General features: G+C 45.0%; 1 long non-coding RNA gene across 1 annotated transcript; it reads left to right on the top strand.

Moving 5' to 3' along the window:
- The first annotated feature begins 372 nt into the window (after positions 1 to 372).
- Positions 373 to 21,802, top strand: LOC141053044 (uncharacterized). The gene is made up of 2 exons (XR_012220948.1): positions 373 to 493; positions 19,875 to 21,802. It is a non-coding gene; the product is annotated as an uncharacterized lncRNA (long non-coding RNA).
- The last annotated feature ends 2,637 nt before the right edge of the window (positions 21,803 to 24,439 follow it).

The following is a 24,439-nucleotide window of genomic DNA, read 5'->3' on the forward strand; positions in this document are numbered from 1 at the left end:
CCGTACACCTCGTACACACGCGGCTCCGCTCCGTACACCTCGTACACACGCGGCTCCGCTCCGTACACCTCGTACACACATGGCTCCGCTCCGTACACACACGGCTCCGCTCCGTACACCTCGTACACACACGGCTCCGCTCCGTACACCTCGTACACACGCGGCTCCGCTCCGTACACCTCGTACACACGCGGCTCTGCTCCGTACACCTCATACACACGCAGCTCTGCTACATCCACCCTGTAAACCCCTCCTGACCCCACACAGAAACTTTCCCTCATCCAGCACCATGACAACCAGCACAGCAGAGTCCTGCATACACTGAGGCCCCTGATCATGTGACCCCTGACTCCTCCCCTCCTGTGACCTCATCCCAGGTCCTGTGCGCACAGAGCAGCCATATATGTGGTGTACTACTCTGCACTAAGGAAGACAAGGAGGGCTGGTAAGAGACAGGAACACCAAATTCACAAGATTGCCAACTCGCTCCCAGGTAGGACTGATTCTATAGTCTATTACATTTCCTCATATGCTGCAGTTCCCCTCGGGATTGATAAAGTGTATTGTATCTCCTTTGGAGATGGCCCTTCTCCATAAAACATTGTCTTAAGATCTCCATTGATTTTATAGAACTTTGAGGCTTAATCCCATTGTAACGCTGATATATCTAATGTGAAATTGCACTCTTTGTCTATTCCACGTGAACAATTTGGCTTGAGAAGCTTGGGCCTCACAAGGCCGGTGTGACACTTGCAACTGTGATGCAGAAACTCGCGCCTCGGACGAGTTATATTATACTCACCGAGGGGTGGTTCGGGTCCGGTCTTGGTCCCATGGGTGTTGCGGTCCTGCACCTCCCATCTTCTAACGGTGACGTCCTCTTCTTTGCTGCCTGTCGTGGCTCCTGCGCAGGCGCACTGCTCTACCCTCTTGAGAGCAGATCAGAATACTGCAGTGCGCAGGCGCCTGCCCTGTTGAGGGCAGAGCAGTGCGCCTGCGCAGATGCCACGACAGGCAGCAAAGAAGAGGACGTCACCGTTAGAAGTTGGGAGGCGTTGGACCGGACCGCAACACCCATCGGACCAAAACCGGACCGCCCCTGGGTTGAGTATAATATAACTCATTTTTCAGGTTACATCGGGGGCTTATCTACAGCATTACAGAATGCTGTAGATAAGCCCCTGATGGCGGTGGCAGCAGCTGATACTCGAAAAATGATGTGACAGATTCCCTTTAATAACCACCCTTTGTTTCCTATCCCTGAGCCAGCTCTTAACCCACTTACACATATTTTGTTAGGCGTCGGGTTCCTGCCTTCACAGCAGGAATCCAGAGCCTTGCACCCAGCGGTCTCCCATTCTTCTTCGGCCGCAGTGGCGCCTGCTCAGCAGATTCGTCGGTCCCGACGCTCTGCCCAGGCCAACTCAGTGGGTTTCCTTGCTGCTGCCACCTCTGGCACAGCTATGACAATGCATGCTGCTCAGCAGCGAGATTCTCCAGGGACTAAGTCCTCATGTCGGGCCACTGAGCATGCCCATGGAGTGATCTCCCATTGGAGATCGAGGGTCACGTGCTCAGGTCCTGCTCGTGTTCGGATTGGCCCATCCGAGAAGCCAGGAAGGCCCTGGACGCCCGTGGCTATAAAAGGTTCGCATGGCCGCTCGCCCATGCGCTAGTATAGACTGAAATAGTTTGGAGTGTATGATGATGGATGCATGTTTCTGGTGACTGACTCATTATGAAACCCCTTCCCTCTGATAATACGAATGCGGTTAGGGTTTAGAGTCCGAGTCAGCGCCTGTCAGTGGCTAGTCTATAGGCCACAGTGCATACCAGCCATCTGCACACTAGCGTCCGATGGTGTCGCCCACTGCAGGGCACTATCGAACCGCGGCAAGTGACAGCCACGCCGGTGCAACGCCTTGCGCAACCTGTGCGCTTACCTGGCCCAACCCAGGGCAATTAGTGGCATCCACCTGAGTGGCACTGTGCACACTTGCACACGTGATTTAACACTTGCTGGCATCGCAGTCGCGGTGCCAGGCGCTAGCAGTCTAGAGGGACTTCAGTCCTGCGGTCTAAGGGCTGAGTTCTGTGACTATACGCTAGCGCTCACACTGCCGAGCTCTGTGAGCAATAACAGGCTACGGCATTTATTTGGTGGTTGTGCGACTCTGAAAGATAAGAGTCCGCCTCTGTACACATTGGGTGAGGTTAACCCCGTGTGTCCCGTTATTATACGCCATATAGCGTCCGCCATTACCGAGCAGCAGTTAACACCTCTGCACGGTGGACCCGGGCTGCAGACGCACCTAAATACCATCTTTATTATTTGGTGTGTTCTGCCAGCCCGTAACATTTTTTCCCCTATCCCCATTGTTCTCATTTTATGTATCAACCTTTTGAGTGGCACTGTATCAAAAGCTTTTGAAAAGTCCATGTATACCACGTGCTCTGCATTCCCTTGGTCCAGTCCGGAACTTACCTCTTCATAAAAGCTTATCAGATTTGTCTGATAGGAATGGTCTCTCGTAAACCCATGTTGATATTGGGTCATGAGGTTATTCTTCTTCAGATACTCCAGTATAGTATCTCTTAGAAAACCCTCCAGGATTTTACCCACAGTTGAGTTTAAACTTACTGGCCTATAATTTCCAAGTTCAGTTTTTGTCCCCTTTTTGAATATTGGCACCACATTTGCTATACGACAGTCCTGTGGTACAGACCCTGTTATTATGGAAAGATTCAAAATAATGGTCTGTCTATGACTGTACTTTAATTCCTGCAGTACTCAGGGGTGTATCCCATCCGGGCCCGGGGATTTGTCAAATTTTTTTTTTTAACTTCGTTTATTAGACACAGAATAGAATGTACACACTTGCATATATTATTAAACATAACACAAATTGCACATTTGTATATCTTACAGAGCATTTGCAAGAGAACAATACATTTTGCACAATAAACTAAGAGTATACAAGTTTTGCGTTCTTATATAAGCAATAAACCAATTAACAATTAAACAAGGAACATTGAGTGTCGTTCATTCCTATACATATTCAATATCATATGACTCATAAGAGTTCCCTAAACTACAACTACAGCAACTACTATCTCGTTGCCTAACACTTTGCACTATATTATCCCCCATGTGATGCCCCAAAGTGTAAAATTTTACATTGCACATTGGTGTTGAGTCATTGCGCATTAGTAGAGTAAGACGAGAAGAGTTCCATCTATCCCAAATTTTATCAAATTTTCCCGGACATCCTCTATTTTGATACAGTGTACGCTCATATGGAATAACCGAGTTCACCAATTCAATCCAGGCTCTGAGAGAGGGGCGTGAGCCCCCATCCACCGTAACGCCAATACCTTCCTGGCCATGAAAAGCGTCTCCCGCAGGAAAATCCCGACATAGTCCCAAGTTTCCTCATCCAACACCCCAATCAAATAGACCAACGGTTCAAGAGGAACCGGAGTTTGTACCAGGGATGTCAGCAATGATGTCATTTCTTTCCAATAGAGAAGGATAATAGAGCATCCCCATATAATATTTATAAAATCTGCATCTGATAAGTGGCATCGCAGACATTCTGATGTCTGGAATCAACCCATCATAAAGAGTCATATCGGAGTTAAATAGGATTGATATATAATATATAACTGGGCCATTCTATTATTAATAGATGGGGACACCCTGATCGGAGATTCTAGAATCTCTTCCCATTCCTCTTCTTGCACATCAGGGATGAGTCCCTCCCACTTCCCCCTAATTGATCTCATAGCAGTCAGTTCCCACTGATAGCATGTATGTATATAAGAAGGAGATGAGGCCCTGGGGACCCTGTGAGTTAAATCAAGGGTAGAGAGGAGATAGCCCAGCCTATACCCATACAGCGCACATGTGACTGGAAAGCTGATCTTAGCTGGAGGTAATGAAAAAATTGGGATCTCGGGATACTATATTTACTGAATTTGTTCAAAGGACATCAGGGTACCACGGTCATATAAATCGCCCACCGAGGAGACGTCATATAGAATCCAGAAGTCAGTAGACGGGTGGTTTAGCAGCACCGGAAAATAATTGTTGTTCCACAAGGGCATTTCAGCTATGATGTCGTCAAATCTAATAACTTTTTTAATTTGTCTCCACACTGATCGTGCTAATCGGAGTAGCAATAAACGAGGGACACTAGTCTTATCTGATTCCAGGAAACCCAGTGGGCAGTCAATCCGTGCAGCATCAATCAAATGACTTTCAGAATCAGCTAGATAGTTGTCAGGCATCCATTTATTCAGTGCTTTAACCTGCTCAGCTAGATAATATAGGAAGAACTCCTGTAGTGCCGCCCCACCCCCCTGTTTAGGTCTCTGTAGGGTAGATATCTTGAGTTTGGGCCTAGTTTTCCCCCATATAAAAGATGTGAGTTGAGAATTCAAATTTGCAAAAAAAGATTTAGGTATCAATACAGCCCTGTGCTGAAGGGAGTAACTGAGCTTAGGAAGTGATATCATCTTGATCAGATTTATACGACCGGCTACAGATAACGGGAGTTTACTCCAAGCTGCAAATTTAGACTTGACTAGCTCTAACAATGATTAAATATTGAGTTGTAGGTCAAGTTTACTGCATTTGGATATATTAATTCCTAGATATTTGAAATTGGATACAATAGGTAGCGAGGAAAGAGTCTCAAGATGGGGCATCGGGCTAAGGGAGAGAGGTAGCAGAGTGGACTTTTCCCAGTTTATATATAGGCCAGAGCATTTACTAATTTTTTTTAATTCGTTTATTAAACATCAGGGTACCAAGAATGCACATCATACACAATGACTTATGATAACAGGCATTTTACAAAGCATACATGCCTCCGTCCATAATAAAATATAATACAAAGAGATTGCACACTCTTATAGATAAACAAGGTAATGTGAACATTTCCTTCCAAAGCATATACTAAATTTATCTATTATAGGAATCACTTGTGTCAATGTCTCCTCTGCCTTATCCATAAATATCACCATGTCATTGGTGTGAGGTTGTAAGGTTGTCCGGGAGCTGAACCCTCAGGACCACGACGACGAACCTCCCTAGGGCGAGCTGGCCAGGTGTACCACCCCCTATACAGGGAGCGTCAGGGGCAGACCCAGGGGAGACTATCGCCGCGGAAGCTGATACCTGGGGACAACCGGAGGGAGATACAGGCAGGAGACGTGCAGGCAGCCAGGCGGGAGATGGCGACGACCACAGGGGAGACTGCTGTAGCCGCGGGGATGGTGGTGGACGGCCAGGGAGCTGGCAGGAACGGGTAGCGGGTGAGGCACAGGAACAGGCAGATGAAGGCAAGAACGGACTGGACCTGGAAGGGAACACAAGAGGGTAACAAGGAGGGAAGCTAGCGGGAAACCAGGAACGCTATGAGGCGCAGAGACAGAAGGAACGCAGGAAAGCGTGGACCCGATATCAGAACATGAAACACAATTGATAGGCAGCAAGCATAGGGAGAGGCTGCCTGATATAGGGCACGGTGTAGAACTTCCGGGTCAGGGTGCGGCAGAGTCATAGGACAAAGAGGGGGGCGTTCGCCTGCGTACCTGGGAGGGAGCAGAGGGCGGCCGCAGGACAGGAGAAGCAGCACCTGATGGACAGGCGCTAGCAGAGGGGGCGGGCCGAGAGGACCGGAGGCGCCGGTGAGAGCAGAGCAGCGTGGAGGTACGGGAGGCAGCGAGGGCCCCCGGTGCCATGATGGAGGGAGCCGCAGCAGAGACTGACAGAGCGGCGGTGGCAGGAGCCTGAACAGGGAGAGTTGCGGCGGTCAGAGCAGCAGCCACCGAAGCCGCAGGACGAGTCGGCGCCGGAGAGGTGAGCGTGACAGTACCCCCCTCCTTAAGGCCGGAAAGGAATTTGGCTAGGATACGAGGAGCCTGGATGTTTTCCCGGGGCTCCCAAGATCTCTCCTCAGGACCGAAACCCTTCCAGTCAATTAAGAAGAGGGTCTTACGTCTGGATCTTTTCATTGCAAGAATGTCTTTAACTTCAAAGACATCCTGTGCGGACACAGGCGGAGGCGAGCGGCCAGTGGAAGGATGAAAGCGGTTAAGGATAACAGGCTTTAAGAGAGAGGTATGGAAAGAATTAGGAATCCTTAGCGAGGCGGGAAGTTTTAACTTGTAGGCCACATCATTTATATGAGCCAAGACCTCAAACGGACCTATATACCGAGGACCCAGTTTATACGAGGGATGCTTCAGTCGGACAAATTTTGAAGACAGCCATACTTTATCCCCGGGTTGGTACAGTGCAGAATCCAGGCATTTTTTATCGGCATGTCTCTTAATTCTGCCCTGAGCACGATCAAGCGTGGTTTTGGTCTCCCGCCAGACCCTGGAGAACTTGGTCAGAAGATCGGCCGCCGGCACACCAGAGACTGGAGGTACCGGCAGAGGAACACCTGAATGTTGCCCGTAGACAATAAAGAAGGGTGATTAGGAGGAGGACTCACTGGTATGGTTGTTGTAGGTGAATTCGGCCCACGGGAGTAGGCTGGACCAGTCCTTCTGGTGGGCGTTGGAAAAATGCCGGAGACAAGTCACAAGGATTTCATTTGTACGTTCTGCCTGGCCGTTGGTCTGAGGATGGTAGGAAGAAGAGAAGTCCAACGTTACTTCCATCGTACTGCACAGGGCCCTCCAAAACCGCGAGGTGAACTGAACCCCTCTGTTGGAAACGATATGCTTGGGGAAGCCGTGAATCCGGAAAACATGGGTGACGAAGATCCTTGCCAATTCAGGCGCGGAGGGTAAGCCTGGCAGAGCAATAAAATGGGCTATCTTGGAAAATCGATCCACCACGACCAAGATGACGGTGTGGCCAGAAGACCGAGGCAGATCAGTAGCAAAGTCCATTGCGATATGCTGCCAGGGAGCCGAAGGAACCGGAAGTGGGTGCAAGAGTCCAGAGGGTAGGTGCCGAGAGACTTTGTTTCTGGCACATGACGGGCAAGAGGCAATGAAACTTCGGACATCTTGAAGAAGATGTCTCGTTTTCCTCCAGGGAGGCTGGAGTATCTCGTCCCGCTAACTCGTCCTTAACACGACCAGAGAGTCCCCGCCAAAAGGCTCCTACTAAGGCCTCATTGTTCCACCCCAACTCCGAGGACAGGGTACGAAACCGAATCACGTACTGACCTACTGTGAGCGTGTTCTGGTGGAGATTAAACAACGCCTCGGTAGTAGAGACCAAGCGACCTGGTTCGTCGAAGACCTTCTGAAAGGTGTCCAGAAAAATGGAGAGCTGGGAGACAATGGGATCGTCTCGCTCCCAGAGGGGGTTTACCCAAGTCAGGGCCTCACCCTCCAAGTGGGACACAACAAAAGCCACCTTGGCCCGATCAGTAGGGTACTGAAGAGGGGACAGCTCAAAGTGTAGCTGACATTGATTTAGGAACCCTCGGCATAATTTGGGATCGCCATTGTACTGTGGGGGTTTTGCCAAACGGGGTGGCGGGTGCGTTGTTGCCGCCTGGGCTGGAGCCGAGGCCACGGTCTGGAGAGCCAGAAGACAGTTATCTACTGAAGCCATGTAGTTTAGAATATGGGCCTGAGTGTCGCGCTGCTGTGTAAGCTCCTGCTGAAGACACGCCATCTGAGGAGCGCTAGTGGGGTCAGAGGCCTGTAAGGCCAACAGCCGAGATTCCATGGATTTGAGGAAGGACATTATCGTCGTCTGGTTTTCTCGTAGGAACAGGAGTTCCTTTTGAGTCGGGGTCGAGGTACCAGCGGGGTCCATGGCCTGACTATACTATGAGGTTGTAAAGGGAGCGTCAGGGGCAGACCAAGGGGAGACTATCGCCGCGGAAGCTGATACCTGGGGACAACCGGAGGGAGACACAGGCAGGAGACGTGCAGGCGGCCAGGCGGGAGATGGCGACGACCACTGGGGTGACTGCTGTAGCCGCGGGGATGGTGGTGGACGGCCAGGGAGCTGGCAGGAACGGGTAGCGGGTGAGGCACAGGAACAGGCAGATGAAGGCAGGAACGGACTGGACCTGGAAGGGAACACAAGAGGGTAACAAGGAGGGAAGCTAATGGGAAACCAGGAACGCTACAAGGCGCGGAGACAGAAGGAACGCAGGAACGCGTGGACCCGATATCAGAACGTGAAACACAATTGATAGGCAGCAAGCATAGGGAGAGGCTGTCTGATATAGGGCACGGTGTAGAACTTCCGGGTCAGGGTGCGGCAGAGTCATAGGACAAAGAGGGCACCTGGTCTAGGGGGGCGTGCGCCTGCGTACCTGGGAGGGAGCAGAGGGCGGCCGTAGGACAGGAGGAGGAGCACCTGATGGACAGGCGCCAGCAGAGGGGGTGGGCCGAGAGAACCGGAGGCGCCGGCGAGAGCAGGGCAGCGTGGAGGCAGCGGGGGCCGCCGGTGTCGTGACGGAGGGAGCCGCAGCAGAGTCTGACAGAGCGGCGGTGGCAGGAGCCTAAACAGGGAGAGCTGCGGCGGCAGTGGTCAGAGCAGCTGCCGCCGAAGCCGCAGGACGAGTCGGCGCCTGAGAGGTGAGCGTGACAATTGGCATATAAACTAATGGCGTCCACACGATCTGCTATACCTATACCATTGATCTCAGGAGAGGACCTTATGCGTATTGCCAGCGCATCGATCGCAAGAGTAAAGAGGGCTGGGGAAAGGGGGCACCCCTGACGTGTTCCCCTGGATAATGAAAAAGATTCAGATATAGAACTATTTACAATAATGCGAGCTCTGGGTTTCATATAAAGTACGCCAATCCATTTAAAAAAATGTATCACCAAAACCATATCTCTGCAAACATGCAGACAGGAAAGGCCACTCGAGAGTCAAAGGCCTTGGCTGCGTCCAGCACCGCCAATGCCCAATTGTTGTCTGGTATTAAAGAGCTATATTGGACCACCGACTGAACTCGCCTAATGTTAATAGAGGTGCTCTTACCAGGCTTAAAGCTGGTCTGGTCCGGGTGTATGAGCTCTAGTATGATTAAGTTCATTCTGGTGGCTAGGATGTTAGTAAAGTTTTATAGTCTACATTTACTAGCGATATGGGGCGGTAAGATCCACATTCCAGAGGGTCCTTCTCTTTTGTGAGCACAACAATATTTGCCTCGTAGAAGGATTCTGGCAAAGATCCTCCCCCCCAAAACACCCTTAAAAGGAATGGTGCAATATATCCCGATATTTCCTGTATAGTTCAATGGGGAACTCGTCCAGCCTAGGGGCCTTCCTAGAAGCCATGGCACCCTCTGTCTCTTCTATAGTAAACTCGACGTCCATAAAGGCCCGCTGGGCAGGACTCAATGTAGGAAATGTTATATCTGGCAAATAATCTAGGCATTCCAAAATATCAGAATCACTCTTAGATTTGTATAGCAGCTTATAGTAATCGTAAAAACAATGAAGAATATCGTCAGTCGAGGAGACCATCAAACCATCTGGATTGCGTAACTGAAGTATAGTATTAGATGTATTGTGTTGGCGCACCAGGAAGGCCAATAATTTACTTGCCTGGTTCCCCAGTTCGAAATAAGACTGACGGGTAAAGAATAATTTACTTTTTGATTTAGTGTCTGTGTATTGGGTATATAACCTTTGAGAGGCTAGCCACTCCATTCTGTTTCCATTGGTCTGATTAGATATGTATGCAGCTTCCAAATCCCAGTTGTTGCTCCATCTCATCATCCTCCCTCGAAGTCACCCTTTTGATATAAGAAATTGTAGAAGATAAACATCCTCTTAAATATGCCTTAAGGGCATCCCAAAATAAATTAACATTCCAAGGTTATGAGTGGGACGAGATGAAGCAGTTTAACTGATTGATCGTTCTATCATTAGGTCCTATTAATTTCAACCAAAAAGGGTTCAATTTCCAGACTATGCTATTATTCAGTTGCCCATATTTAAGTTTAAGTACAACCGGGCTATGATCCGAGACCCCCCTACTACCATGTTCTATATTGTCCGCCCACATCGCTAGACCACTGGATCCAAATATATAATCTATGCGTGACAGAGAGCGTCTGGTAGATGAGTGACATGTATATTCCTTCACCTCTGGGTGACTCACCCGCGGCAGATCCAACCATCCACTGCCCTCCATGAGTAATGCCAACTGGGTTGGAATCGAAGAGGGGGTCCCCCCAGGTATCCCATCACCCAGTCTCAACCTATCGAGACAGTAATCCATGACTGAATTGAAGTCCCCCATGCAAATGACGTTTGCGTCCAGATAATTTAAGGCAAAACTCATCGCCATCTGAAGGATTGATGTATTAGCTGGGGTCGGGTTATAAATACATAATATGACGTATTTTCTTGAGTTTATCAGCGCTTATACAAAAACAAAGCGACACTCAGGATCTCCCCGAGCCTCCCTGACCTCCGACCTGACATCTCTGTGTATCAATAATGAAACCCCCCTCGAGTAACTCGTATGGAATACGTGAATGAACCATTGCACCCATGGTTTCTGTACACATCGGGCTGTATCTCTGGTTAGGTGCATTTCCACCAAAGCCACAATGTGCGGATGATAGCGCCTGATCTGCGAAAATACCTTGAACTTGTTTCGGGGGGGATTTGAGACCCCTCACATTCCAGGTTATACATATTATTTCAGACCCCATACTTTCTCATTTGAATATGATATACTCTCACTCAAGTAAAATTTAGAACCATCACATAGAGAACATTGTTGGCAGCAACTTCTACATAAACAGTAACAGATAAAACCAATGTAAAAGAGAGAACAAAAACAAGAATCAAACAGTATAGGAGCAAAGTCCTGTGCTCCTGTCATAAATTGGACAAGGGGATACCCTCACTGAGTGCAGTGTCCGGTATTGTTGTTGAACTGGACGCCTGCAGCAAGAGCTCCAATCATACCAATATTAGAAGAGTTTTGCTTGACAGCAAGCATTTTAGGATTTCTTCTCACAAGACCCCTTATGGGACCATAGCCATTCAGCTGCTTCCACTGGATCCATAAAGAATATGGAGGAACCTTCATGGACAATTCGAAGTCGAGCTGGATAGATCATTGAGTATATAACATTCTTTTCCATAAGTTGCTTCTTAATTTCCATGAACTGCGCCTGCTGTTTCTGGAGTTCCATAGAGAAATCCGGGAAAATTGAAATCGTAGCATCATTAAACTTAATGGGGCTTTTTTGCCGTGCCAGACGTAAAATAGCATCCCTGTCTTTGCAATTGAGGAGACGTGTCAGGAAAGGTCTAGGTGGAGCACCCCGGGGAAGAGGTTTTGTGGGGACCTATGAGCCCTTTCCACAGAGAACATAGCGTAGGGGAGAATTCATCCCCCAGAGAAGCTTTAAGCCAGCCTTCTAAAAATTGCTCTAGTAGCTAGCCTTCTGAACGTTCCGGCAGACAAATGATTCGGATATTATTCTGACGTAGTCTATTTTCTAGATCGCCCGCTTTTTGTTTCCGGGCATTTATAGATTCAGCCACTTTTGTCAGCTTAGCCTCCATAGGTGCAATAGTGTTTTCTATATGGGACACTCTTGTTTAAACTTCTGTAATGCGCCCCCACATGGCCTCAGTGTGCACATCCTCTATTTTTCCAGTCAGGGATATTCTGGTCAAGGATATGGCCTGCATTAACTGTTCGGACGCCTGTCTGAGAGTCAATTCTTCCTGCTCACTCTCCTCCTCACTATCAGAGCACACACCGCACGTACCCCCCCAGGTATCCCCAGAGTGAGTTCTTACCGCCCAAACCACCCTCCAAGAGCATGAGCTGGCATCTCTTCTCTTCCTGTGAGAGCGCTTCAGAAGATGGTCACCCCCTCACACAGGCCCCGCCATCTGCCCAGGTTTCCTCAGCGCCCCGCACCACTCTCCCGCGGGGGGGCCAACAGCTTCCTGGAGCCGAGGCGGTCTCTGCGCCGGTGAGTATATCGCGCCAGAGGGGGTCTTGGATACAGGATTCTATCAGGATTGCGAGAGCTTTGACAGGATGCGTACTCCTTGCTCTGCTACATAGCCACGCCGTCATGGGATTTTCTTGTGTAAATATTGTTGAAAAAAAAACTCATTAAACATATTGGCTTTTTCCTCATCCTCATCCACCATTTCACCCAGACTATTAATATAAATCCCTTTTGTTACACTGTTTACAGTGCTCTAACATAATTAAAGGAAATTAATTCACATATCCACGCTCAGGTAAATGTTTTATCATTAAGGATTTTTTCACTTGTCCTCTTTTGTGGTATACCTAATTAAATGCTCTTGTGGTCTCGAATATGTTGGGGAAACCACCCAACGTATCCAAGACTGAATTTCACAGCGTAAATCTACCGTTCATTGCAAAAAGACCATGTTACCTATGCCCTCTCACTTTATTGCAGCAGGGCATTTGATTGCACAACTACAGTTCCAAATTTTGGAACACATTCCAATTGCAAGACATAGGGGTAATAGAATTCAAAACAAGAAAGAAGGTAAGGCCTTTTGGATCCACACTTTACAGACATTAGAATCGGGAGATCTCGATAGAGCATATGAATGCTTTCATTAATATTTATTTTGGAAATGTATTATATTGTCATCATTAATATCCCATCCAAGGTAGTAACCCGTCTTTGATCTCTTCCTCTTTTTTATTTTGTTTACTTTCCCTTTCCTTTTGTTTTCCTTATCTCGGCCATGCATAGAGTGTATATTATGGGTACGTGCACATATTTGTGGATATTGTTTTTCAGAATATCCTGTCATCCATTGGACATATATATATATATATATATATATATATATATATAAAATGAGTGTATCAGCCATGCCCACTCCACATAGCCCCACGCAATCACTAATCATCTTTCATTTCACCAGAGCTGTTTAAAAGAAGCTGAGCTGTGTTTGGTTGCTATGAGCTACAGTTTTCCTACTCCACAACACCTCAGCAGACACTGACAGGGTGGGAGAAATCTAGCATCCCCGGGAACATAAGCTACCAGCCATTGTCTGCCACCAGAAGGGAGCGGAGAGCACATGACAGAAATGAATCACCCCCTCCTCTATTACTGCCGCGCTCTATTGTTACCGGCATAGAAAATCGCAGTGGCTGAACACAGAGCCGCACTGCCAGGTTACATAACAGCACATCTCCAGGAACTCCCTGCTCAGCGCCACCCAGCTCAGTACTACGAGATGGAGGATGTGTGATGGGTATATGGGCCCAGGACTATGGGATGGAGGATATGTAATGTATGATGGGTATGTGGGCACAGGACTATGGGATGGAGGAGGTGTATGATGGGTATATGGGTACTGGACGATAGGATGGAGGATAATCATTATAATTTTTTTTAACTAACCACAGTTAGTTACTATGCCCGTGCAACACCGGGCTTCTTCAGCTAGTGATATATAAAATTCCCAGATTCAAAACTTTAGCTACTCTGCATGGTGAGTACCTATTAGACCCCTTTTTGTAAGTATCACAGCCTTTAAACACTTTTTATAATAAGCCAAGGGTTTTTCAATTCTTGTTTGAGGGATTTTCATCCATTCTTCCTTGGAAAATTCTTTCATTTCTGTGAGATTCCTGGGTTGTCTTGCATGCCTTCTCTTCTGAGATCTAGCCAAAGATTTTCAATGATGTTCAGATCAAGTGACTGTAAGGGCCATTGTAAAAACTTCAGCTTGTGCCTTTTGAGATCGTTTATTCTGGATTTCGACGTGTGTTTAGGATCATTATCCATTTGTAGAAGCCATCCCCTTTTTATCTTCAGCTTTTTTACAGTTCGTGTTGTGTTTGCATCAAGAATTTGTTGAAATTTCATTGAATCCTTTCTTCCTTCTACTCGTAAAATGTTTCCAGTGTCTTTGGCTACAACGCAATCCCAAATCATGATTGATCCACTCCCATGCTTATTGGTTGGCAAGATGTTCTTTTCCTGAAATTCTGTGTCGTTTTTTCTTCACACATAGATGTTCTTTTGCATACTTCTGACCCTGAATGTTATGGTGAGGACTCGGGACAGGTTGACTCTTCTATGAAGGCCATATTTTTGCAGGTGTCTCTAAACAGTAGAACAATGTAGCACAACTCCAGAGTATGCTAAATCTTTCTGAAGGTCTTTTGCAGTCAAGCAGGGGTTCTGATTTCGTTCTCTAGCCATCCTACGAGCAGCTGTCACTGAAATTTTGAATGGTCTTCCAGACCTCATGTTTACCTCCACTGTTCCTGTTCACTGCCATTTCTTAATTACATTTGAAAGGAAAAGACAACTTGAAAGCGCTTTGCTATCATCTTATAGCCTTCCCCTGCTTTGTGGGCCTCCACCAATTTCAGAGTGCTAGGTAGCTACTCAGAAGAACCAATGACTGATGTTTTTTTGGCACAAGGATAAAAGATGCTGGGTTTTTATAAAGCTGGGAAATTGCAGCACCTGGCCTTTACTAATGATAATAATGAACAAGCCATAACAGGCTAACTAAGTTCTGAACCCACTTAGTAAAAGGTATCTAAGTATTAAATTTCCAAGGGTGCCCAAACATTTACATAAGCCAATTTTACCAGAGGTCTGGGAGTTTGAGGGTTCTGTCAGGATCTTAGTTGTTCTCAGCATTGCGCTTTTCTGGACATAGCTCAGATGTTGCTCCTGGGATCTGTTGTAGTTTTCTTCCAATTTAGGGGTCACTCTTCCAAGTGTTCTTATCACCACTAGAATTATTGTTGCCTTTACCTTTCACATCTTCTCCAGTTCTCCTTTGAGGCCCTCGTATTTCTCCAGCTTCTCATATTCCTTCTTTCTGATGTTGCTGTCACTTGGCACTGCTGCATCTATTATCATTGCTGTCTTCTGATCCTTGTCTACTATCACAATGTCTTGTTGGTTAGCCAACACCTGCTTATCCATCTGGATCTTGAAGTCCCACAGGATTTTAGCCCTTTCATTCTCCACCACGTTTTCTGGGATCTCCCACCTGGACAGGGGGACTTAGTCATATGCTGTGCAGATGTTCCTGTATACAATTCCTGCTACTTGGTTGTGGCGTTCGGTATACGCTGTTCCTGCTTGCATTTTGCACCCTGCCACTGTGTTGAACTGTTTCTAGTGCTTAGTGATTGCTCTTGTGCCACTATGATTAGTGCCTCTGTGCTGTCTCGTAGTCCAGCTTTCTCCAGCCATTGGTAGGATTTCTCCATGTCAGGCACCTCCATTGTCTGTCAGTGGTACATCCCATGCAGCGGCTTGTCTTGCCATGGAGCTTCATGTTCCTGTTCTTCCTTCCAGATCTGTTGTTGCTGCATTAGGCTTTCTCTCGGCATCTCATCTTTTGGTGCCATTTTTCTGATGCATTCCTTGTTTCATCCATGATGGTGGCTTGGATGCTTATCAAGCCTCGACCACCCTCCTTTCTGTTGTTATACAGTCTTTGGGTGTTAGGCTTAGGGTGGAGACCTCCATGCATTGTGAGGAGCTTTTTTTTGTGTTCACATCTGCAGACTCCATCTCTTCTTTTGGCCAACACACTATGCCAGCAGGGTATCTGATAACTGGTAGGGCATATGTATTGATGGTCTGATTTTATTCTTCCCATTGAGTCTGCTTTCAGGACCTGTCTTACCCTTTCATGGTGTTTGGATGTTGCTGCTTTCCTTGCCATCATGGTTACCATAACCCTGTGGGATGTCAACGTACTTGTAGCATGTCTGTATATCTGCTATGTGCCCTGCTGGTAATTCTGTTGAGGGAGCTATTTAGGGAGGGCTAAATTAACCCTTCACGGTTGATCCAGTGATTTCCAAATTAATCCACAGAGTGTTGCTAGCAACTGGGAATGACCACACGGAGACAGGGGTCTCTGTACGGGAGGTTCGAGACAGATCACTAGTCCCCTTTATTTTAGTCACTTCTTTTATAATATTTTGCTTAATTATGCAAAGTTCTCAACTACCAGTAGCATGATTTCACTTTATAGCCAATAATATTGCAAGAAAACCGGAAACTACATATATGTCCGAATCCAAAAGTAGTATAATGGCATATTCTTCAGAGTTCTACACCTCCGGTTCCCTTATCTTGCACCTGATGGGAACAGTCTGGTTTCATCCTAATTGCAAAAATTTATCTTACAGCAACAAAAATGGAGAAACGAAACCTTCAGAGAATGGAGACAATGAAACTTCAGCTCTGATTTTAGTTTTAACCCTTCACAATTCCACTCCATCAGACTTGAATACCTTGCCTCTCTTTATTACCAATCAGCCGCACTTCTCCAGTCCGAAGGACATCCCGATGTCTTTGCTGTAAATCCTTGTCAGGTGGATCATTGAATTGAGGTCTCGTTCGTTTTTCACATACAACTTGATATCATCCATGTAGAGGAGGTGGCTGATGGTGCATCCACTCTAGAACTTGTATACATAGCCAGACTCTGTAATTCTCTGACTGAGGGGGTTCAAGCCTATGCAGAACAGCAGTGGGGACAGTGCAACACCTTGGTATATGCTGCATTTGATGGTTACTTGTGCTAGTTGTCTTGAGTTGACTTCCAATGTTCTCCATAGCCCCATTGAGTTTCTGAGGAAGGTTCTTAATTTCCTGTTGACATTGTAGAGAGCCAAGCTTTCACAGATCCATGTGTGTGGCATTGAGTCTTAGGCTTTCCTGTAGTCAATCCAGGCTGTGCTGAGATTGGTCTGTCTGGAATCGAGTCTTGAGCGACTATCTCTATCTATTAGGAGCTGATGCTTAGAGCCTCTGGTGATGGCCCCAATGCCTTTCTGAGCTAGATTCATGTACTGGTTCTTAGGGTTCTGTAGTTTGGTGGCTATGATGCCTGACAGGAGTTTCCATGTTGTTGTAAGGCAGGTTATTGGGTGGTAGATGGATGGAACTTTTCCTTTGTGAGGATCCTTCATGAGCACTGTTCTACCTTGTGTTACCCAAGCTGGATTTTATATATATATATATGATATACGGTATATAAAATTTACAGAAAATACAAAGGAAATGTGTCATTTTTAACTTTGGGCCTTTTGGAGATCATTTTATCTTCAACAGCAAATTTCTTTATAAACAATCTTCTTTTTTGTAGACTATTTAGTTTCTAATGAGGGTTTGATGGGCCCAAATTTTAGCTTATTTGACTGCTACACCTGTGGACTGTTAGGGGACGTTGTCAGGTAACACTCACTTCTTCAAGGGTGAGCAGTACCAGTTAAAATACAACTGCAAACACCTGCTGAGACAAATGTACGGTCAGCCGATATCATACACATGTAATTTTCTAATTAACAGACGTTAATGACCCCGGCTGAGCGTGCAAATGTCTTGGCTGAAGTGTGGAGTGGTAACTTCATCAGAACTGTGTGAATGAAATTCATGGTCTTATGCCTTTTGAACTCTAAATAATAAGGTATGTTTTATGACTGCTAGGGAAATCGATACAGCACAAACCTGTCCCAGGCATTCACATATAGTGTTACAAACAAAAGAAACTTCCCACCAGGAGCGTGAACAGAAATGTGAAACTTCCTCCCAGGAGTTTTAGCTATTTTATCTCCATGAAACAGGAGTAATTAGACAAGACGGATACATAGAGACAGAATGGAGTACGTTCTCTCGCACTCACCTCTTTTGTGACCAATTATGGGTGTTTCAAAAGGTATGCAGGTGCGCATTACCCGCATCCTATGGATTTTCTTGCTTTTTTCATCTCCGTTCCCTACCTGAATACCTATAATTGTATCACAACAGTGGATCTCTTCTTGTTTGGGGCCCGTAACATACAAACAGGAGTCCTTTGACAAGGTTTCATTTACACATGAACCTGGTTACCTTGGGTATAACAGATTGGCACTTTTACGGCTTCATGTACCAACAAAACGCTAATTGCATACAGGATTGTAAGATCTGAGACCCTCCCGCTTAGCCAGTTTGTGGGTTCAGGAAAGAAAATATTTCACCCCACAATGATTCTTTGTGTCATGTTCCTCTAACATTTTTCTTTTAATTTTGGCTATTTTGTGTATAACAGTCCAAACCTGGTGATGTCCCATTATGTCAATCTAGTGAAAACATGAAGGGTCTATTACCTGAGAAATCCTGTCTTCTTTTGCTGTGATAGATTGCACCACAGCGTGCTGGTTAGTGTCTACAATTAGCTAAGACTATCATTTTGCTAGTGGTGTGACTCTTTTACAGTGACTGGCCTGATTCCAAGGGGATTTTCCCTCAAGATTCACCAAAGTTGCTATAGTTACGAGAACCTGGAATGGCCCATCCAATCTTGTCTCACGAATCGTTCCCACATGTGTTTTTAGGACCACCCAGTCTACTGGCTTGAGCTCATGTGCACCGGTCATTGATTCAGGGTCTGGATTGAAAGAATACACCTGTTTATCACACTGTTTTGTTGATTATGCAAGTCCTGTACATCGCTGGTCAAGCCATCAGGCTGCATTTGAAGTAATTGTGGGAAGTATAATCCTTTTCCAGGGGCTGAACCAACAAGTATCTCCTATAACTAAAATGGCTAAAGGCAAGCACTCCGTCCATGGCATGGCTGTCTCCTTCTTTGCCTTCTGAATGTTTAATTGTAATGTTCTACTCATCCTTTCCACTCTCCCATTGCTCTGTGGATAGATTCCTAGAGACTGCAAAATCTCCCTCATGATCTCTCCTGGAAAATGACCTGTTTCGCTTCTGGAATCCCATATCTTCATTCCTCCTTCATGTATTTTTGAGCAGTAACCTTAGCTCTAGCTTTCAGCTCTGGATATACATCAGGGCAGCCTGAAATTATGTCAACTCAAACAAGCACGAAGCCATATACACTTTCTCATGGCACATGTATATAGTCAATCTGAAATTCGTAGAAAAGATGAGTGAGGTATTTCTTCCTACGTTGTGATAGGCAGACTTCATACCAGATTGGGTGTATTTGACCACCTGGGTACTAAATCTTGGCACCAACCATATCTTGTCTACCAAAGCTCCTAAGGCAGTTTTCACAAATGCATTAAAAAAAAGCTTTTTCGTGCGGTCGCTGCACACGTTAAATCGCCCACATCCGCATACAACGCATGTCCCTGCGTACCCAATGTTTAAGATAGGTACTCAGGACGCACACAGAAGTAGGCGGAGCTTCACGGAGAAAGAAAGGAGAAAGTAGGCAGCCATCCGCAGCCCTCCTGAACGCAAATCTGAAACCAGCCTTATCCATATTTTTGCAGATTTATTTACTTTACTCACTTATATGGCGCCATTAATTCCACAGCGCTTTACAGACATTATTGGCACTGTTCACAAACTAGATTCCCTATCAGTATGTCTTTGGAGATGTATTGAGGACATGTTCCTCAACCAGCAGCCATCATATGGACTGGAGAGCTGTACGGTCTGTGAGGAAACTGCACCTTCCTCGATACGATACCTGCACTTGAAGTTAGCTTGGTAGGTACAAGGTCCTGCATGCATTTTACAAAAGCAACCTTCCTGTATATGTTCGGATAGAAGACTTTCCATGTAAGTGGTGAGCAGTTGCTCAAAATCTACGAAGTGTAATTCTACTTAACAGAATTTTGTCCTCTTACAAAGAATTAAAATGCTGACTTTTATTAAATATCAATTATAGTAATTAATAAAAAAATATTCTGGTTATAAGCATAGTGTAAAAACAGCATGCCTCAGTTTAACTTGGAACATTTGTGATTTTTTTTTTTTAAATTATTTTCCTTTTTCGTAATTTTTCCTTTTATGCGAGCCAGTCTAATCATGTAATCATTTACCACCATTTTTTATGTGCATAAAAAATATTGTCTAACTGTTGTAAAATCATTTTCTAATTGTTTTCTTTAGGTACAAAAAGAAAAATGCCTACCTGTTTGGTGAACCAGTGTTCGAACAAATCAGGCAGAAAGGGGCAAAGTCCAGATATAATCATGCACAGATTTCCCAGTGATGCAGCAAAAATTAAACTTTGGCTACAGGCTACCGGTCAAGAGTTTCAAGATATTGACGCATTAGCACAGAGAATTCTTGATGAAAGAAAACTCAACAAGCATGGAATCTGTTCTGTTCATTTCACGGATGATTGCTATTATTTCGAGCTAAAAACAAGAATTCTACATAAGGATGCTGTACCGTCTATATTTCCTGTTGTGGCGGAAGGTGAAAAAATAATCTCGGAAAATTTGAAGAAGGATCTAAATAGAACAAGAAAGAGAGCATTCATGGCTACTGTAAGTAGCTCCGTAAGAGAACCCCCTATGGAAAATAAAGTACTTGAAGAAGCTTACTTCACCAAACCAGGGTTTCATTCCATTGAGACTCAGACAGAGTATACGCTGTTGAACTCTGAAATCATTATGAAAGTAATTTTTAACCCCACCACCTATGTTTTTGAGGAACCAGTTATACAAAGTAATGATAATTCTGATATTCACGACACTTACGAACCGAAATACAGACCCAACTTCTCTTAAAAAGAAGCCTCACATAAAGAATGAACTATTCCAAAATATAGATTTTGCCTTTCTTTAAGGGGTTACACCACTATCTTCCATCATTGAAGATCATCAACAACATCTTCAAAATTTAGATTAGTCAACTGGATATTTTGTGGATAATCCATATTGTAATGACCCAAACTACATGCCACATGATTTCAGTGTTGAAAAAAGTGAAAAATCCATAATGCCCTCGTTTCCAGGAAGGACAAGAAGTTCCTGTTACAGTGACCATCCACCAACAAAAAGGGAAGTAGTACAGGAAAGTCTCTCCTTTTTCAAACTTGGATAACCTAATAAAGGTTAAACGTCAGGCCAATCAAGAGTTTGCAATAGTTTAGTTAAAAAATCCAAAAAATATTGGAGGGATAATTTTGTAAAATAACAGGAAGATGTAGTCAAGGATATAAATTCACAATTATGAAAACACTGGCCAAAATTCGACATTACTCCACCAGAAACTTACTAGAAGCAACAGCTATTCTTTTCAGTGGCTAAAATTTCCAAAAGGTTAAAGAATTTATGATCATACTTGGCATGGAGAGTATTTCTACCAGTCTCGGCTTCTTTTTTTTTAAAAAAGAACCCGAAGGAGGAATTAAAAAGCAGGCCTTTATGCATATCCGGTCATAGTTTGGGACATTCTGCTAAGTACTGTGTATACATAGTTATGGACAATGCTACTAAGATCATCATAGACTTTCAAGTTGTATCAAAAAATGTCCTTCAGTAGCCATTGAAATGTTTGGGTTTGGTATAATCATGAATAGGATTTTGGTTTCTGGCTGAGATTACTATTTGCATCAGATCACAATGTTGGGGTAAGGAAGAAAACTTGTCAAGAGTACCCCACTAAAAATCACAAAATTCGCTATACTAACCCACACTAGAAATATCCGAGAACAAGCAGAAGTAACTATTTCATGACTCAAAATGAAGCACATGGCGCCATACAAAAGGACATGGTCAACGGGTGGTCAGGAACATATATGTAAAAGTTGACTATCTAGAGGAGCTAGCTGTAGATGTAAAAAAAAAATAGTGCTAGGAGATCTAAGATACAATTGGACCTCTTGAGCACATCACTACCAGCAAGCCTGCTAAACCTAGAAGGTCCCAACAAGGAAGCAGTCAGACAACAAATTAACAGGTTTCGATTTTTTTGCAAGTCAAATTATTGATAAAACATATTTTATGAAATTTTTAAGATGTTTGGTGTTCATGTTTTTATATTTCATCACAACTAATTAATCTGTTATTAAACATATTTCATCAAGATTTTATGTTCTTCAAAGTTCATGTTTTTGTATTTCATCTATTCGAATTACCGTATATACTCTAATATAAGCCGCCCAGAGTATAAGCTGAGTCACCTAATTTTGCCACGAAAAACTGGATAATCTTATTGACTCGAGTATAAGCCGGTTATGCATTGGCCCCTCATCTCTGTCCTGGTATGAATGATTTCCCCCTCCCGTCCTTGTATGCATGGCTCACCGGTCCCTGTCATTGTATGCATGACTCCCCCATCGCTGTCCTTGTATGCATGTTTCCTATTAAAAAAACAAACCTACTCGCCTTCCTGCGCGCCCTCGCAGCATCTCATTCCAGCGCCGGCAGCTCTTCCTGCAGAGTGGTCACGTGGCCACACTAATTAAGGTAATGAATATTCACTCCACGCCTATGGGAGTGGAGAGGGGTGCATATTCATTACCTTAGTGAGCAAGGTCACGTGATTGCTTGGCCGGAAATGCTGCTGGTGCCAGAACCAACGAGATGCAGCGATGGCGCGCATGAAGGCGTATAGGATGTCTTCTGGAAGACGGCAGCTGTGGGTCACTGCGTGCTTTAAGAGAAATTAATATTCCTTTCTCTTTAGCAGCGGGCACAGTTACAGCAGCAGGCTCCAGCCTCTGACCCGCTGCTCCCCCTCACCCTGCCGGCCCTCTGGGACAATTGACTCGTGTATAAGCCAAGGGGGGTGTTTTCAGCACAAACAAGTGCTGAAAACTCGGCTTATACACGAGTATATACGGTAGTTATCTGTTACTTGGATTAACATTATAGTTTTATAAACCTTAGCCATTAGGCCATGTGCACACTTTGAATATTTTGGTGAGTTTTTTACCGCATTATTTTATTCTATTTTCAAAGGTTAGTATATAAATTACCATTCCTTTTCGAATTTCTAGGTCCTTGATGATTGAAGGGAAAATTACTGCAGGTTTTATATTGTTTTGGAGTTTGATACATTAAAAGTTAAAAATTGGAGAAAAGTGGATTAGTTACCCCTTGCCTACATATGATACATTGGTACATCATATACCGGCTTCAAATTACCTTCATCCTGCCCAATTAAAAATAAAACAAAAAAATACACATATTTGGTATCGCTGCATTGATAAAAGTCCAATCAAAATATGAAATTAATCTGATCGGTAAATGGCGTAATGAGAAAATCAGAATACCAGAATTCCATTTTTTTGGCCACTGTCATATTGCAATAAAATGAAACAAAAATGGTACCCCAAAATGGTATTAATCAAAACGTTCGCTTAGGGTATGTTTCCACGTTCAGTATTAGCGCTTTGGACGCAGCACATGTCCGCTCCGTCCAAAGCGCTGCTGGCTTTTGAACGCAGGTGTTTCCGCATGTGTTCACTGAACCGTGTGGAATCTATGAACCCTATACATTGGACGGTGATATTTATCTTGCGGAGACTGAGTGTCTCCGCAAGATAAGTAGACATGCTGCGGTCTGGAAAGACGTGCCGCATGTCTGTTTGCGCAGGGATTTCCTGAAATTCCCTCCACTATGCTGTAACATCTGGCTGTTGTGAATGTACGCAGCGTTTATTGGCAGTGGAAACATACCCTAAGGTTGCAAAATATAAGCCATCACACAGCGCTGTATCCCAAAAATGTAAAATATTACAGGTCTCAGAAAATAGCGGCAGAAGAAAATATATCCCCGGATCACCATCAAATCCATTATCTTCACATTGAAACATCACGATACCTCAACAAACTTGCGAAGAGAAGGCCAACAACCAAAACTCTCAGCCGGGGCAAGGAGGGCATTAATGAGAGAGGCAGCACAGAGATCAAAGGTAACCCAAGCATAGACAAAAAACCTTTACTTACAGACAAAAATTATAAGACTCGTCTTGAGTTTGCCAAAAAATGCCCTAAATGTCCAAAAAAAAAAAGTGCTGTGGTTAGATGAGGTGAAAAATTTAACTTTTTAGCCACCAAGGTAAATGCTATGTCTAGTGACAAACCAACACTGCTCATCACCCCAAGAACACCATCCCCACAGTGACAAATGGTGGCAGCATCATGCTGTGGGGATGTTTTTCGGCAGCAACAGAAGGGAAAATAGTCAGAGTTTGAAGATGGATGGTGCAAAATACAGGGATATTCTTGAGCAAAACTTGTTTCAGTCTGTCAGTGATTTGAGACAGGGACTCGAGTGGTCTAACTTGCTGGAACAGTGTTGCCTTGAGGCATGGGCAAAAATCCCAGTGGCAAGATGTGGAAAGTAGTGATGAATGAGTATACTCGTTGATCGGGTTTTCTCTGAGTATTTTGGCGTGCTCGAAGATTTAGTGTTAGTCGATGCAGATGCATGGTTTGTGACTACTAGACAGGCTGAATACATGTGGGGATTGCCTGTTTGTTAGGAATTCCACACATGCGATCAGCGTACCCTATATTTAGCGTTTGGTACGCTGGTCGTGCGCTGGTACACTTTTGACGTGAATGCGCCCTTTTGGCGCTGCGCCGACGTGCTTCAAACGCACTGTGTTGCATTTTTGTGCGTGCGGCGCAGCACCAAAAGGGCACATGCGCTGGCAAAATCATGCCAGCACGCGACCAGCGCTAATTATAGGGTACGCTGATCGCATGCAGCGT

This window comes from Dendrobates tinctorius, unplaced genomic scaffold (assembly GCF_039654945.1).
Source record: "Dendrobates tinctorius isolate UK_male_01 unplaced genomic scaffold, ASM3965494v1 ptg000164l, whole genome shotgun sequence".
Classification (NCBI taxonomy): domain Eukaryota; kingdom Metazoa; phylum Chordata; class Amphibia; order Anura; family Dendrobatidae; genus Dendrobates; species Dendrobates tinctorius.